Here is a 12,947-nt window from a genome sequence, read left to right as displayed (position 1 = left end):
AGAGAGATAGTTCAAGGCCTGTAACCACAGGAGTGTTTTCTATAGCTATGAAATTGCAACTGCCACAATTATAATACATTATTCAAAAAGTGAGGAAAATTGGGGGAGGGAGGGGTACTGTTTACACAAATGGTGCAGAATAGGTATCCACACCAAGGGTATCTCAAAACTCTGACTTTCATTAGAAAATGATTTTGACTTTGGTTCTGCTAGAACAGCAATATAAATTAGCTTTATAACCCTGCTTCTATAAACGATTTTAAATGTTGTCAGAAATATAACAAAATACGATTTTAACTGAACTAGAAAGAAGGAAATGGAAGTCCCTGATTGCCACAAACAAGAAGAAAATGAAAAGGGAGCAGACAGCCTGTGACATGCAGGTTTGAAGAGGATGACACAATTATGCCAGACGCCTAAGGGCTGGGATTTCAGGGCTTCTGGAGAATGGAGAGGAGAAAAGCCTACAAAGGAACAAATTGATAGCTGATATTTCCAAGACAACAACAGCTCTCCTATATCTGAAATTCATTACTAGATGGCCCTAAGGCTCAGTTCTTAGTCCTCTTCTATTTTCTATCAATCAATCCTGGGTAATCTTTTTTATTTTTTTTTTGAGATGGGGTCTCGCTCTGTCACCCAGGCTGAAGTGCAGTGGCTTGATCTCCGCTCACTGCAGCCTCTGCCTCCCAGGTTCAAGCAATTCTCCTGCCTCAGCCTCCTGAGTAGCTGGGATTATAGGTGTGAGCCACTGTGCCTGGCCTACTCCCTGGGTAATCTTACCTAATTTCTTGTTTTACGTACCATCACCTATGTACAGAAGACTCCAAAATCTATGTTACAGACCAGACTTTCCTTCTGAACCTCAGACTCATAGATCCCATTGTATTATCTACCTCTTCACTTATATGTTTACAGGCAACCCACATTTAGCCCTCCTGATGACCCCTCTAACCTTCCCTGTGTAAGTGGCAACTCCATTCTTCTAGTGGCTTAGGCCAAAAACCTGGATATCATCTTCTACTCCTCCTGATTCTCTCACACCCTACATCTTATCTGCCAGCAAATCCTATCAGCTCTGACTTCAAAATGTATCAAGAATCTGAATTCTTTCCCCCGTATTCAAGGCTGCCATTCCTAGTGGAAGCCATGCCAATCTCTCATTTGGAGCACTGCAATATCCGCTAAACCCCTCTCCCTGCTTTTGCCCTTATCCCCTTCAGTTTATTCAGCACCCAAAGTGATCCTGTCAGATCACGTCCCTCCTGTACCTAAAACCTCCCAATGGCTCCCAATTTCACTCACTGGGAAAAAACTTCAAAGCCAAAAAATGAACCACAAGGTCTTAAAAGACCCAACCTTAACACCCTTTCCTTTACCTCTAAGACCTCATATCCTATTTCTGTGCTTCCTTCGCTTGGGCTACGCTGATCCCCTTGCTACGCTGATCCCCTTGCTATTTTACAAACTGCCAGGCACAGCCCCACCTCAGGGCCTTCTTTGCAGTTACTGCTTCCTCTCCCAGAATCCTCTTTCCCCAGATGGCTTAATATCTCACCTCCTTCAGGGCTTTGTCTAAACACCACCTTTCCTGGTCATTACCTAAAATTACAACCTCCCTTCAACCCTCTTAATCTTCCTATTCCCTTGCTTTATTCCTCTTCTTAACAAGTTTTCACTAACACATTATAAATGTTACCTAGTTATCTGGTTTATTATGCAGCCACTAGAAGAATGTAGGCTCCATAAGGGCAGAGATTTTTTGGTTTTATTCACTACTGTATTCCTAACACTCAGTAGGTATTCAATAAATATTTGTTAAATAAGTTTGTGAATGCTAAACTCAGTCATGAAGGAAAACTAGAATTCTAATCAAAGGAAGGACAAAACCAAGATATATTTTCAGGTAAACAAACAAAAACATGAAAAGTCATCACTTACAGACCTTCCATGAAGGAACTAATGAAAGACATACTTCTGAAAGAAAGACATTGAATCCAAAAAAACAAGTAGGATACAAGAAGCAAGGATAAGGGAAGAAAATGCTATACAAATGTGCATCTAAATAAGCACAACTGTATAAAGCAATAATAATGATAACTAACTTGGGGGTATAAAAACAAGTTAGTTAGAACCAAAATACTACACAATAATATGTAGAATGAGAAGGAGTGCTCACAGTTAGAATATTCTAAAAGCCTTGTTTAAGATAACAGTAAGAATGAGAAAAAATAAAAATAAAAGCTTTGTTTTTTGGGAAGAGGATGGAGATATTATATTTTTTCCTTTAATTAATTACCTATGTTAAAAATTTAAGAATAATGTCAGGCCAGGCTCGGTGGCTTATGCCAGTAATTCCAGCACTTTGGGAGGCCAAGGCAGGAGCATCAGCTGCAGTCGGGAGTTTGACACCAGTCTGACCAACATGGAGAAACCCTGTCTCTATTAAAAATACAAAATTAGCTGGGCATGGTGGTGCATGCCTGTAATCCCAGCTATTCAGGAGGTTGAGGCAGGAGAATTGCTTGAGCCGGGGAGGCAGAGGTTGTGATGAGCCGAGATCGTGCCATTGCACTCCAGCCTGAACAACAAGAGCAAAACTCCGTCTCAAAAACAAACAAACAAAAATAATGACTAAGGGGCGAGGTGCAGTGGCTCATGCCTGTAATCCCAGCACTTTGGAAGGCCAAGGCAGGTGGATCATTTGGGGTCAGGAGTTCAAGACCAGCCTAGGCAACAATGATGAGACCCTGTTTCTGCCAAATATACAAAAATTAGTCAGGTGTGGTAGTACAGGCCTGTAATGTCGGCTATTCAGAGGCTGAAGCAGGAGAATCGCTTGAACCTGGGAGTCACAGGTTGTACTGAGCCAAGATTGCACCACTGCACTCCTGCTTGGGCACCAGAGCCAGACTCTTATCTCAAAAAAAAAAAAAAAAAAATTAAAAAAAGAATAATGTCTAAGAGAATACAATGATTTCCATTTCTAAGTGAAAGGAAAAGGGGGGAATAAAGACATCTTAATTAATAGAAGGCAGCCAAGGAAGAAAAACAAAAGATTCAAAGAAAAAGGTCTAAGCAAAAAGGACAAAATAAAATAGCAGAAAGAAATCTAATGCATTAGTAATCACAATAAATGTATATGTAGCAAACATGCTAATTAGAAGACAATTATCAGTTTTAAATTTAAAAAATTCTGCTATATGTCATATATAAGACAAATCAAAAATGCAATAACACACACACAAAAGTAAAAATAAAGAGGTGGAAAAATATATACCAGGCAAACAGTAACCAAAAGGAAGCTGGTATTTCTAAGTTAATGTTAGATAAAATAGATTTAAAAAAAAAAGCATTATTAGGGATAAAATGGGTCACTTCATAATGATTAAAAATAATTCACTACGAAGAATCAAATTTGAACTAGAATGCAAAAATATGTACAGAAAACTGACAAATACAAAGAAAAAAGACCAATTCACAAGCACAATTTTTATATACCTGCCTTTTTCTGTTTTTTTGTTTGTCTGTTTGTCTTTTGTTTTAGAGATACTCACTCTGTCATCTAGGCTTGAGTGTAGTGGCATGATCATAGCTCACTGTAACCTCAAACTCCTAGGTTTCAGCAATCCTCCTGCCTTGGCCTCCCAAAGTGCTGGGATTACAGGTATGAGCCACAGCACCCAGCCCATGCATCCCTCTTACTGAACAGATGAAGACATCAAAACAACTTAAAAAGACACAGAAGATGACTTGAACAATGCAGTAAACATTATGGACATATAAAGAACTCTGCAACAAACAACTGGGAATATTTCTTTTTAAGCACACAAAATGTACTCAAACTCACACATACTAGGCTACAAAGCAAGTCTCAGCAAATACCAAGGAACTTTTTTTTACAAGAACACATTCTCTGCACACAATGTCAGATTAGTTTTACAAAAAGTCTAGCTACATGTTACTTACAGGCAATACATCCAAAACATAAAAGCACATATAGGTACCAAGGATAAGAACAGAAAGTTAGGTTAGACATATTGATATCAGAAAAAATATATACTTAAACAAAAAAGCATTTTAAGGATAAAATACGTCATTAAATACTGTAATAATAAAAAGTTCAACTGACCTAGGCTGAAACAATTTTAAAATTAAACGAATATAATAAAATAGTCTCAAGATATACAAAACAAAACCGACACAACTACAAGAAGAAATTAAGCTTACTATCACAGTGGGAAATTTCATCATATCTCTATCAGTAATAGCTAAGTCAAATATACAAAAATGTTGTCAAGGTCACAGTGGATTTGAACAATACAATTAAGAAGCTTCATTTAATTGCCACATGTAATAGACCATTAGAGAATACACATTTTTCTCACTGACACATGTAACAACTGACCACATGCAAAAACATTAAGTAAATTTCAAGGCCATGAAAAAAAACTCAATAATTAAACAGGCTGATATTCTGACTACACTGGAACAAAATAATAAATCAATTTAAAAATTATATTTAGAAAATTGAAAAATTTGAAATTAAAGGGTCAAAGAAAAATTCATAATGAGAATTTTGTGGTACCTAGAAATTAACAATAATAAAACTGTTACATATCAAAATTTTTGAGATGCTATAAAATGTTACCTAATGAGCAATATATAGTCATATCTGAATAAGGGCTGAAAATTAATGGGATAAAGATACAACTTAAAACACTGAAAAGAGAACAACAGTCTAAACATAAAAACGAAGTAATAAGCTTATAAAAATAAAAGGAGAAATTAAAGAGAAAATAAGCTACCACAGAGAAATCAAAAAGTTAAATCTAGAAAACAGTATTAAAATTCCAGCCTGAGCAATATGTGCAACCTATCTCTACCAAAAATACAAAAGTTACCAGGCATGGGGTCCTAGCTACTTGGGAGGCTGAGGTGGGAAGATCACTGGAGCCCCGGAAGTCGACGCTGCAGTGGTACCTTGGCACTCCAGCCTGGGTGACAGAGCAAGACCCTGTCTCAAACAACCAAAAAATGAATATTAAAATTGACCAATGTCTGGCTTCAAGCAAGCAAAATTAGGAATTGAAAAGGGCACAAACTATACAGCTACAGCATAAATTAAAAAAATAACAAGAAAATATTATTGATATGGTTTAGATCTGTGGCCCTACCAAATCTCGTGTTGAATTGTAATCCTCAGTGTTGAAGGAGGGGCCTGGCAGGAGGTGACTGGATCATGTGGAGTTCTCATGAATGGTTTGGCACCATCCACCCCTATACAGTATAGTGAGTTCTCACAGGATCTGCTTGTTTAAAAGTGTGTAGAACTTCCCCCCACCCCTTCCTCCTGCTCTGGCCATGTGAAGTGACGGGCCCCCTTTGCCTTCTGTCATGACTGTAAGCTTCCTGAGGCCTCCCAGGAAGCAAAAGCTGCTATGCTTTCTGTATAGCCTGCAGAACTATGAGCCAGTTTAAACTTCTCTTTTTAAATTACCCAGTCTTGGGTATTTCTTTATAGCAATGCAAGACCTGTCTAGTACAATTTTGAAAATATTTCTGTCAATACATTTGCAAATTTACATAAAACGGACACATTCCTAGAAAAAATGTCTTAATGACACTGATTTAAAAAGAAACACAAAGCTTGAAACGTCCTATAGCCGTAACAAAAGAACACATCAGACCCAGGCGGTTTTATCTTAGACAAGTTCTATAAAACTTAGAAGTAATCAATTCCATGCTTACACAGATTCCTCTTGAGAGTAAAAAGTTGTCTATGCTCCACAGCTGATATGATGAGAGTACTGGAACCTGGATACCAATACCAAAGGAAAGCACAGGACAGTCTCACGCAGGAACATACATTTAAAAATCCAAAACAATATGTTTGCAATCCAAATCTAGCAATGTATTAAAATACAACACACCATAAACAAACTCTGTTTATTCCTGGAATTCAAGAATGGTTCATACCATGCACTTGGCCATACAAACAAATAAAATTGGAAAAATCATATTATCTCACCTGCAGAAAAGAATTTGATAAAAATCAACAACCAAATATGATTTAAAATAAAACTCTTAGCACATTTTTAAAATCAGAAAGAATACAGGGATGTCTACTACATTATTCTCTATTTGTTACTGTTCTGGAAGTTCTGACAAAAAATGAGAAAAATAAAAGGTGTAAGGATTAGAAAGAATTAGAACTATCACTATTTGCAGATGATGCAATTATCTTCACAGATAACAAAAATAAATTATCAGGATTAATTAGAACATAGCAAGTAGTTCTTATAAGAATAGTATACAAAAGTCAAGTATATCACTATATACTGACAACACAGAAAATGTCATTAAAAGACATATTACTTCCAAAAGTAAAACAAATGAAAAAAACCCAACAAGATACTTAGAAATAAACACACCAAAAGATATGCAAGGTTTTTATGAAAACAATAAGAAATGTTACTGAAAAGCATTAAGGAAATCTAAACAATGGAGAGAGGTGAAGTTTCTGGAAAGGAAGACAACATCAAATAGATATAAGTTCTCCCCAAACTAATATATTCAATTTAATGGAAATAAAAACGTCAACAAGGTTCTTGTCAAAGCTAATTTAAAAACCTGTGTAAGAAAGAAAGAACAATTAAAACACTTCTGAAGGATAAAGCTAAGGGAGTTTGGTATTGGGTGAGGGATAGACAAACAAATCAATTAACAGAATAGAGAGCTAGGCTGAACATATAGCAGAAGCTGAAAAAAAAAAAAAGAATAGAGAGCTAAGATACAGACCTACGCATACACAGAAACTTGACATAACAATGGTGGCACGGCAGAAATGGACTGTTGAATAAATGGTGCTGAGCTGGGCCAGCTGTTTTGCCATATGGAAATTAGATCTCTTTCAAACACTGTACAGAAAAAATCAATTCCAGATGAATTAAAGACCTAAAACTCTATGACCTTTAAGTCCTACGGGAAAATATAAATTTGAATTCCTAAAGAAAAAAATAAACATTAAAATCTAAAACTTCTGTACACATAAAAAAGTGAAAGAATAAGCAGGAAGAAAATGTATACAGTTATATACATATACACATACACAAGCACACAACTCTGTTGTATGGATATGGAACTATACTGTCCATGTAATCTTTCTAGAAATACATATATGCACACACACATACATAGTTAGTCCTCTGGATATATGGGTTCTGCATCCATGGATTCAATCAACCATGGATAAAAAATACTTGGGAAAAAATGGATGACTGTACTGGACATGTACAGGCTTTTTCCCCCCTTGTCATTATTTCATAAATAATACAGTATAACAACTATTTACATGGCATTTACATTACATTAGGTATTTTAAATAATCTGAAGATTATTTGTAGTATATGGGAGGATAAGCAATGTGCAAATACCACACCATCTTATAAAAGGGACTTGAGCATCTGTGGATTTTGGCATTTGTGCAAGGTTGTGAAAATACATGCACATGCACACACACACGGTCATTTCTCCTTAGATGACCATCTGTGTATGTATGTGCATGTCGATATATACATATGACCTGTATAATATGAAAAAAGATTCATTTACAAAATCGACAAGTAGAAAAAAGGGAAGAAAATGGTCCTAAATTGAAGAAAGATCATAAGAGTTCACTGAATTTGAGAAAGAATTAAAAGAGACATATAGACATGACCTGATTAAATTTCAGAATTCGAAGGAAAGAGAATCAAACTAGGATCAAACATCTTTTCTGGAACTCTGACTGCTAGAAGAGAATGGAATAGTATTTACATACTCCAAGAGCAAAAAACTGTGGCATTACAATTAGTATGGTACATCAAGCCAAACAACCGTAGGGATATTATATCACAACAAATATATTTTCAGTCGGGTGCAGCGGCTTATGCCTGTAATCCTAGCACTTTGGAAGGCCGAAGCAGGCAGACCAGGAGGTCAGGAGATTGAGACCATCCTGGCCAACATGGTGAAATCCTGTCTCTATTAAAAATACAAAAATTATCTGGGAGTGGTGGCATGACCCTGCAATTTCAGCTACTCAGGAAGCTGAGACAGAAGAATCACTTGAACCAGGAAGTCAGAGGTTGCAGTGAGCTAAGCTAAGACCATGCCATTGCACTCCAGCCTGGTGACACAATGACTCCAAAAAAAAAAAAAAAACAGATAAAGATATTTTCAGAGATGATGGCCAGACATAGTGGCTCATGCCTGTAATCCCAACATTTTGGAGGCCAAGGTGAATGGATCACTTGAGGTCAGGAGTTTGAGACCAGCCTGGCCAACATGGCAAAACCCCATCTCTACTAATAATAATGAAAAAATCAGCTGGGCATCATGGCTCACACCTGTAATCCCAGCTACTAGAGAGGCTTTGTCAGGAGAATCGCTTGAACCCAGGAAGCGGAGGTTGTGGTAAGTTGATACGGTACCACTGCACTCCGGCCCAGGCCACAGAGTGAGACTCAGTCTGAAAAAAAAAAAAAAAAGATACTTTCAGAGCTGAAAAGACTCTGGAAATACACTGTCCATATAATCTTTGTCAAAAAAAAAAAAAAATAATACTGAAGGAAACACTTGAGCCAAATGGAAAACAAAATGAAATCAGAAGAAGACATGGTATACAAGGAACAGTGGTGAGTTAAGACTATACATATAACTGCTTATGTTATGCTGAGACTTAATTAAATTAAAAAGTGATACCTGAGCTAGGAGAAAGGTAATGAAAATCTATTCTAGAGTTTGAAATTTTTTTTTAATTTAAAAAATTTTATTTTTAAAATTATTAAAAATTATTTAAACTTTTATATTTAAAATTATTTTTGAATTATTAAATTTTATATAAAAATTATTATACCTTTCTCCTAGATCAAGTGATACCTGGGCTAGGAGAAAGGTAATGAAAATCTAGAGTTTTAAAATTTTTAAAAGTTTTAAAAATTTTATTTTCTTTCCTCTCATTCCTGACATTTCATGATTCTTTTCCCTCATATTTGCCTTATTTCCTGGAGAATTCCGTTAGCCTGACTTTCAATTCACAAATAAGGTTTTCAGCTATATTTAACCTGATAATTACTAACTCAGAACTTTCAATTTTGATAAGCACTTTAATTTCCAAGGAATCGCTCTTGTTTTAAAATTGCTTCCTTTATTATTCTTGGCTGGGCCCGGAGGCTCACGCCTGCAATCTCAGCACTTAGGGAGGGCGAGGCAGGTGGATCACGAGGCCAGGAGTTCGAGATCAGCATGACCAACATGGTGAAACCCAGTCTCTACTAAAAACACAAAAATTAGCTGGGAGTGGTGGCAGGCCCCTGTAATCCCAGCTACACGGGAAGGTGAGGCAGGAGAATCATTTGAACCTAGGAGGCAGAGGTTGCAGTGAGCCAAGATCGCGCCATTGCATTCCAGCTTGGGCAACAGGGTGAGACTCCATCTCAAAAATAATAATAAATAAATAAAACAGATTATTCTTGCTTATTTGGAATACCTCCTTGAATTTATTTGGAATACCTCCTTGATAATATGAAATTTAAAAAGTTATTTTCTTCCTCTTTTTAAGTTTCTTGTGGTCACGCAGGAGCCAGAAAGTTATTTTGTTTCAATATTAACTTTTGGGAGGGACCCTTTGTTTTGAATTTGTTAATTATCTTCATCACATCTAATCATATTTCCTTTTCCGCTTATTATAAATGAAAGTCTAGATCAGTGTCATCTGATAGAACTTTCTGCAATGATAAAAATGTTCTAATCTACATGATCTAAAATAGTAGCTACTAGCCACATGTGGCTACTAAGCATTAGAAATGAGGCTAGTGCAACCAAGGGACCAAATTGTACATTTTACTTAGTTTTAATTAATTTAAGTTGAAATATAAGTAGCTACATGTGGCTGGTGCCTACTATACTGGACAGTGCAGGTCTAGATTGTTAATTATACTTGGCTAATATGGGCTCTTCCAGCAAATGTATTGATCACTATTGATTTTTTTTAGCAAGACCCCACCTTTTCCTAGCCTGGGGAGTTCCATGGAAAGTACAAAAGATGGCTGAGCTGTAGTGTAGAAAGAGACCAGGAGGGAAACCACCTTAGTAAGGCTGGCAGGAAGGTGTATATCTTTGTCTTTCTGTCCCTCACATATACAAACGAAACACTCCTATACACACACATCTACACACACAGAGACACACACACACACAGAAACATACACACACAAACACACAGTGTGGTATCCAGTGGTGGCAAGCAGAAATGTTCATGCTACCGCCCTCAAGAACTCATTTGTATCTCTGTGGAGCTTTTCCCAGCTTCAGATTCATGAGTAGTGGCTCTTTTAGGAATGGAGTAGAACTTTCTTTCTAACAGAGGCTGCACTGCCCCAGTAAGAAATTGTTAGTGAAAGGAAATCAGACAGAGATGCTCAGTCCTACATTGCACTTTGATAATACAAAATAATGGCACTATAAAAATCTAAAATCTGGCTGGGCGCGGTGGCTCATGCCTGTAATCCCAAAACTTTGGGAGGCTGAGGCGGGCAAATCACAAGGTCAGTAGACCAAGACCATCCTGGCCAACATGGTGAAACCCCATCTCTGCTAAAAATACAAAAATTAGCCAGGCATGGTGGCACATGTCTGTAGTCCCAGCTACTCAGGAGGCTGAGGCAGGAGAATCACTTGAACCCGGGAGGTGGAGGCTGCAGTGAGCCGAGATCACGCCACTGCACGCCAGCCTGGGCAACAGAGGGAGACTCTGTCTCAAAAAAAATAAATAAATAAAAAATGTTTGGCTTTCTTATCAATGTGAAGCAAACCCAATTTACTTGGTTCTAAGTGTTGTGATGTATAGTATGTAACAATCTTCCAAATGTTTCACTAAACCATGAAATCATTCAGTAAATAAACAATACATACAGTGATAGGCCTGGAAGGAAATATTTAATACACATGCTAAATTAAAAATAGAGCCTCCACCTAGGCGCGGTGGCTCATGTCTGTAATCCCAGCACTTTGGGAGGCCGAGGTGGGTGGGTCACAAGGTAAAGAGTTCAAAACCAGCCTAAACAACATGGTGAAACTCCGTCTTTACCAAAAATACAAAAATTAGCTGGGCATGGTGGCATGCACCTGTAATCCCAGCTACTCAGGAGGGTGAGTCAGGAGAATAGCTCAAACCTGGGAGGTAGAGTTGCAGAGATCATGCCACTGCACTCCAGCCTGGGTGACAGGGCAAGACTCTGTCTCAAAAAAAGAAAAAAAAATAGAGCCTCCAAATTGGATGCAACTTCAGAAACAACCTGCACACTAGCAATTGGGTAAAACCAAAGATACCTGCTCTTTACATTGAAAAAAACAGTAACAATTTTGTGATTATTTTGCTCTTTGTATATTTTTAAGTGCTCTGTGCCACTGGTAAACTAGACTTTTCACATTATTCTTGTGTGAAAAATCATCATCATTTTCTCCAAATTCTCTACCATTTCTCAAATACAACCTAAGATAAAAGACTAAATGACATGTTTAGTCTCTGATGCCTTAGATGAGAATTTCCAGGGGATTCTTCTCCTACTGAGTCTTTTGAATTGGCAAATGATACACAAAAGCAGCAGGGTAGTTACACAGAAGTAAAGGCTTTGGAGGAGACGTCTAGGTATGTGACACATATTTGGCAGGACTCAGGCTGAGTTATTTATACTTTTGAACCTCAATGTTCTCATCTGTAAAATGAAGATACTATTATCTGTCCCATAATAATGAAACGAACACTTACTAGTATACTCAATAGTCTCTATTTTCTCCTTTTACACTTAAAAAAATCATATGCTATTTCTAGACTTTCACAATTCCTAAAAGGCAAAGGGAAAGGTTTTTGTTTTGCATTATATGTCAAAGAGACTTTCCTGGCCAGGTGCGGTGGCTCATGCCTGTAATTCCAGCACTTTGGGAGGCCAAAGTGGGCAGATCACTTGACGTCGGGATTTTAAGACCGGCCTGGCCAACATGGTGAAACCCTGGCTCTACTAAAATACAAAAATTAGCCAGATGTGGTGGCACATGCCTGTAGTCCCAGCTACTCAGAAGGCTGAGGCTGGAGAATCACTTGAACCTGAGAGGCTGAGGCTGCAGTGACAGTGTACTCCTCATTTAGAAATAAGATCATTGCAGATATGATCAAGTTAAGATGAGGGCCTTATGAATTAGAGTGGGCCCTAAATCCAACTGGTATCCTCATAAAAAAAAAAAAAAAGGCATGTGAAGACAGAGATACAGAAAAGGTCATATGACTGTGAAAGCAGAGAGTGATGCAGCTCCAACCTAAGGAAGGCCAAGCATTGCTGGCAACAACTAGAAGACAAGAGGAAGCAAGGATTCTTCTTCAGAACCTCCAGGGGGAGTATGGCCCCATGACACCTTGATTTCAGACTTCCAGTCTTCAGAACTATGAGAAAATACATTTCTATTGTTTTAAGCCACCCAGTTTATGGTATTTTGTTATAGCAGCCCTAAGAAACTATACAGTATTGATTCCTAAAACAAAAACAAAATCATTTTGGCTTATTTTCCGCAGAGGGAAAAAAGTACCACACATTTTGCTATAGCTGAATGATAGCAAGCAGATTTATATCCCGATCTTGGTTGACATGGATTTTTTGAGAATACATTTTAGTAGTATGTTAGTTGGGGATTATGTTTATAAGTGACCAAAATTTAATGCAAACAGGCTTAAGAGTGTGTGTGTGTGTGTATGTGTGTGTGTGAGAGAGAGAGACAGTGTCTGTGTGTGAGAGTGTGTGTGTGTGAGAGAGAGAGACGGTGTCTGTGTGTGTGTGTGTGTGTGTGAGTGTGTGTGTGTGTGAGAGAGTGTGTGTGTGTGTGTGTGTGTGTGTGAGAGAGAGAGACAGTGT

The 12,947-nt window shown here is 37.6% G+C and overlaps 1 protein-coding gene across 1 annotated transcript in view; it reads right to left on the bottom strand.

Moving 5' to 3' along the window:
* The window catches only part of ALG14 (ALG14 UDP-N-acetylglucosaminyltransferase subunit), a 105,388-nt gene that overhangs the window by 78,114 nt on the left and 14,327 nt on the right, over positions 1–12,947 (bottom strand). The window lies entirely within an intron of this gene.

Source organism: Cebus imitator, unplaced genomic scaffold (genome assembly GCF_001604975.1).
Source record: "Cebus imitator isolate Cc_AM_T3 unplaced genomic scaffold, Cebus_imitator-1.0 Scaffold633, whole genome shotgun sequence".
NCBI lineage: Eukaryota > Metazoa > Chordata > Mammalia > Primates > Cebidae > Cebus > Cebus imitator.
This window is presented reverse-complemented; position numbering and strand designations above follow the sequence as displayed.